This window comes from Brassica napus, chromosome C6, assembly GCF_020379485.1.
Source record: "Brassica napus cultivar Da-Ae chromosome C6, Da-Ae, whole genome shotgun sequence".
NCBI lineage: Eukaryota > Viridiplantae > Streptophyta > Magnoliopsida > Brassicales > Brassicaceae > Brassica > Brassica napus.
This window is the reverse complement of record NC_063449.1, coordinates 5,249,077-5,254,809: the sequence shown is the minus strand read 5'-3', so window position 1 is coordinate 5,254,809 and position 5,733 is coordinate 5,249,077. Positions and strand designations below refer to the sequence as shown.

The window sequence follows — 5,733 nt, the reverse complement described above, 5'->3', positions numbered from 1 at the left end:
ATCACCAGAAAATGGTGTTACTCCCAAAAGCTAGAAATGACTGGAAGAATCTAAGATTCATGGATTATAAGTCAGTGGATGAGTACAATTCAGTCTTATTTAAGACGGTCTCGATGCTGAGACTTTGTGGTGAAGTAGTAACCGAAGACGAGTTACTTGAGAAAACATTCTCTACATTTCATTCATCAAACATAATACTGCAGCAGCAGTACCGAATGAAAGGCTTCGCCACATACACTGATCTAATCTCGTGTCTGCTACTGGCCGAGGCAAACAATGAGCTCCTGATGAAGAACAGTGAAGCTAGACATGTTGGAACAGCAGCATTACCAGAGGCCAATGAGGTTGAAAAGAAAGATCCCAACGAGTGCAATTACATCCAGAATGATAAGAGATCACACGGCAAAGGCCGAGGTGGATATAGGAACCGTGATCGTGACAATTACTCGAACAGCCGAGATAGATATTTGGATGGCCGGAAAGGAAACCACAATAACCGTGGTCGTGGTTCCAATCCCGGCCGTGGCCGAGGCGGTTATGGCCGAGGTCGAGGCGGTATATCCAAACCGTCTTACTCGACCAAATCCGTTTGTCACAGATGTGGGATGGGCAACCATTGGGCCAAGAATTGTAGAACCCCTAAGCACTTGTGTGAGCTCTACCAAGAAAGTCTTAAGAACACGAACCCGGAGGCTCACATGGTTCACGATTCCGGATATGAGGCTGATGATGATTCCGACACTGCTAAAGATGACCTAATGGATTTTGAGACTTCTGATTGTCTCAAAGACTAAAATTTTCGATACGACTTGTTTTATTGCTTTATGATTGCTTTGGTGTTTTTAATTTTATTGTTGGTGTACTGAAACTTTAATAAATGAAAAGTTTTATAAAAGTCTCTGAAATTAGAAATCTTATTACTTATAGAAATGAAAGATGATATGAGCATACTCGTGGTAGATAGTGGCACAAGTCACACAATACTTAGAGACAGAAGATATTTCGTAAATCTCACAATGCAAAGTGCAAACGTACACACCATTGCAGGTGTGAAGGTCACGGCCAAGCATATGTATTGATGCCTAATGGCACTCATCTAGAGATCAAAAATGCCTTGTATTCCCCAAGCTCTAAAAGAAGCTTATTGAGTTTCAAAGACATAAGGTTAAATGGTTTCCATCTTGAAACATGGGGAGAAGGAAATGAAGAATTCTTTAATGTAATTTCGATCACCAAAGGCAACAGAAAGATCCTAGAAACCATACCTGCAATGTCTACTGGTCTATACTATGCAAAGATCAGTATGATCGAGGCTAATGCCTGCGAAATTTTCACTCTATGGCATAACCGGCTTGGCCATCCCGGTAATAACATGATGCGAAAGTTGATGTTGAATTCACAAGGGCAAAAATTCAAAGGAGTTGTCCCAAACAATCTCACATGTGCAGCATGTGCACAAGGAAAACTCATAACTAGGCCATCACCAGCCAAAGTTAATAAAGAGATCATAAACTTTCTGGAAATGATTCAGGGAGACATATGTGGACCAATATACCCACCTAGTGGGACGTTCAGATACTTAATGGTTCTGATTGATGCATCAACCAGATGGTCACATGTTTGTCTACTATCCACACGAAACCTGGCATTTGCACGCCTGCTTGCACAGATAATAAGACTGAGGGCACACTTTCCAGACTTCCCTTTAAAGACTATACGTCTAGACAATGCTGGTGAGTTTACGTCCCAGGCGTTTAATGAGTATTGTATGTCCATGGGGGTAAGTGTAGAACACTCCGTGGCACATGTACATACACAGAACGGCTTGGCCGAATCCTTCATTAAACGTATCCAGCTGATAGCCCGGCCATTACTAATGCGGTCTCAACTCCCGGTATCAGCGTGGGGACATGCAGTATTACATGCAGCAGAACTGATTCGCATCAGGCCATCTAGTGAGCATAGATATTCACCATCCCAGCTAATCACGGGTCATGAGCCAGACGTGTCCCACATCAAAACATTTGGATGTGTCGTCTACGTTCCAATTGCTCCACCACAGAGAACGAAAATGGGACCACAGAGAAGGATGGGAATATACGTTGGATATGACTCCCCAACCATTATAAAGTATCTTGAGCCAACAACCGGTGATTTGTTTAAGGCCAGATACGCAGACTCACAGTTTGATGAGTCCACATATCCGACCTTAGGGGGAGGAGATAACGGCCGGTTGAGCAATGAAATCGAATGGTCTCGACCATCAATATCTTGGCAAGATCCTCGGACTAAAGAATGTGATATGGAAGTCCAAAAGATTATACATCTTCAAAAGCTAGCTAATCAGTTGCCAGATTCATTTGCTGACCCAAATAGAGTGACAAAGTCATACATACCGGCTTGTAATGCACCAATAAGAATAGACGTCCAGAAGGGACAAGGTCAAGTGGCTACAGAGTCTAAACAATGTCTCAAACGTGGTAGACCTATTGGTTCCAAAGATAAACAGTCTCGGAAGTCCAAGAAAGGTGTTGGATCCGAGAGCATCAAGGAAACCGTCCAGAACATTGATGGACCGGCCGAGCCGACCAGAACGGTCGAGCCAAGTGAGCCGGCCACACCAAATGATCCGACCGTTCCAAATGATGGGGTTCGGGACGCCGAACTTCATGGGACACAAGGGCCGGACAATCAAGAGATTTCTATAAACTATATAATGTCTGGAACGAAATGGAACAGAAATGATATCGACGTCGATGATATATTTGCTTATAAAGTAGCACTTGAGATCATGGAAAAAGATGAGGATCAAGAACCCACGTCCATATATGAATGCATGCAAAGATCAGATTGGATCAAATGGAAATAAGCTATAAACGTGGAGTTAGAATCATTAAAGAAAAGAGGCGTTTTTGGCCCTATAACCGTGACACCTAGAGATGTCAAACCAGTGGGATACAAATGGGTCTTTGTGAAAAAGAGAAATGAGAAAGGAGAACTAGTGAGATACAAAGCACGGCTTGTAGCACAAGGATTCTCACAGAGACCAGGAATAGATTATGAGGAAACTTATTCCCCTGTGGTGGACGCAACAACATTACGATATTTGATCAGTCTGGCCGTGAAAGAGAAACTTGATCTGCGCCTAATGGATGTAGTAACTGCGTACCTGTACGGTCCACTGGATAATGAAATTCATATGAGAGTTCCAGAGGGTATTGAGCTCAAAGATAAGAAAGAGATAAGAAAGGTTCTCGAGAACAGCATTGTATTAAGCTGAATAAAGCCTTATATGGTTTGAAACAATCAGATCGAATGTGGTACAACAGATTATCAGAGTACCTAATGAAAGAGGGTTATAAGAACGATCCAATAAGTCCATGTATTTTTATAAAGAGATTCGACAACAAGGGCTTCGTGATCATGTCGGTTTATGTGGACGACCTGAATATAATAGGAACCTCTAGAGAGATTTCCCAAACAGTCGAATGTCTAAAGAAAGAATTTGAAATGAAAGACTTTGGAAAAACTAAGTTCTGTTTGGGACTGTAATTTGAGTATGTAGACAATGGAATCCTTGTGCATCAAAAGACATATACAGAAAAAATACTCAAGCAGTTCAATATGGACAAGGCTCATTCCTTGTCAAGTCCTATGGTCGTGAGGTCCTTAGACCTAGAGAAGGACCCATTCGGACCAAAGAAGCCGGACGAGGAGATGCTCGGGCCGGAAGTGCCTTACCTAAGTGCCATTGGAGCCTTAATGTACTTACAACACATACTTCAACCTAAAGAGATGTCTACTTTCAGCACAGTTTCAGAGCTCGAACCTTACAAAGAAATATCTCATATTAATGTTCAGATTATCCGTCTTTGGAAAAAGTATATCGCAGCTGATCGATATACTATTGAGTTGGTGCTATGCGATTCCTTTGTAAGATATACACTTTCATAGACTTTAGTATACCAAAGTATTAATTACCACCGACCTATAGATTTCTCCCTAATATGAAATTTTAACTTGCAGGGAGATAAGATTCATGCTTCTATTAGTAGTTCTTTGGTAGCACCATATGAGCCAAGACTCAAAGAAGGGTATTGGAAATTTTTTGAAACTTTTTCAGTTGTCCAATCGGGAGGTGCATATCGAACCAGCAAACATGCATACATGATTGAGTTTGGCCGTAATACCCGTGTTTGTGTGTGTGATTTCTTCCCACGCCCACTCACTGGTTTCCAACCAGTTGCTTTCCGTGATATCTTGGATGGTTTGGTTGCTACTGAGTATTTGGTTGGTGAGTATATTAAAACATGTTTTGGATGAGATTCTCCGTTAAGCGCTTATTCTGTTTCTAAATATCTATCCGTACCATTTTGGACTGATATTTTCCCTCGATTATCTTTTCTAGACGTCATAGGTCAAATAGTCGGGGTCAGCATTTTGGAGATTGTTGAAAAGACACGGAAAAGATAACACTGGAGCTCCAGAATCAGTTGTAGGTTTTTCTTTTCTTAAAAATGAATCAGCGCTTATTCATAGTATCACATTTGCCAAAAAAATATGAGGTGTTTTTTTCTTTTCTTTTATTGCAGTTCTGATCGCCTCACGGTTCATCTGTGGGGTAAATATGCTATCTTTGTACATGATGCTACTTAAAACCTCATCCAGGAGAAGTCTATTATATGTGTTCTGCGATTTGGCAAGCTCAGTGTGTTCAAAGGTAACCACCCTGTATTTTTGTATCAAATTGCGTCTGCCAAATGTCTGCGGTTTACTTAACTATTTTGATTATGTGATCAACAGATAGTGTATCTACTGCATACGGTGTTACTGACGTTTCCCTCAATCCTGAAATGGTAGAGGTTGAAGCTTTTTCAAAATTGTAAGTGGTTTAAAATTATTTAACAAAAATATATTACAAAATATATGTTATACCGACGCTTTTGGGATCATAATTTCAAATACTTTTCAAATATTTCCAGGCTGAACAAAAGAGACCCGCATATAGCATTGGTGCCGTCGAAACCTGTTTGTCTGATTCCGGAAATATTTGAAAAGTAGATTTTTCAAGCCTATCATTCAGAAATCAATTATTGAAGTGTTGGAGACAGAACAGGTAAAGGAGATGTTATATCTTGAGGTTGTTTTTCGATTCTTTTATAACACTCTGCTTTTTGGATACACAGCTAGAGAGGTGTATTGTTATCTGTACAATTGCTGCCATTGATTATGATATGGGATGGTACTATATGAGTTGCAAAATCTGTTGTCAAAAAGTATTGTCTGTGCCAAGCGATCAGATGGTTTATGGAATTCAAAAGTCCCAAGTCAAGAAAAAGTACTACTGCGCCAAGTGTAAAACCTATCGGCCAGAACTTCTGCCAAGGTAAGTATAAACATTGGAACCGTAATTTCTATATGTGCTTTAGACTCGAGAAACCAGTGATTTCGAAATATATGAGCAACTCATTCTGTTCGATATAGGTACAATTTACAATTGGTAGTCCTTGACAATACTGGCCACACAAAGTTCCTTCTGCTTGACAACCTTGCAGAAGAATTATTAGGGATTCCCTGCGTTGTGTTATCCGGTTCATCGGCTGACCAGGTAATAAGAGACAACTTAATATGTTAATAGTATACTTGATTTTGAAAACTATGCATGTTATCAGTAACTTAATCAGTTTATAAATTATTTTTTGAACACCTATATAGATCGAGGACCGCGTTGTC

The 5,733-nt window shown here is 40.4% G+C and overlaps 1 long non-coding RNA gene across 1 annotated transcript; it reads left to right on the top strand.

The window, feature by feature from the left end:
* Positions 1 to 4,777: 4,777 nt before the first annotated feature.
* LOC125589261 lies at positions 4,778 to 5,733 on the top strand. Its single transcript, XR_007325436.1, has 4 exons — positions 4,778 to 4,882; positions 4,983 to 5,386; positions 5,485 to 5,608; positions 5,716 to 5,733. It is a non-coding gene; the product is annotated as an uncharacterized LOC125589261 (long non-coding RNA).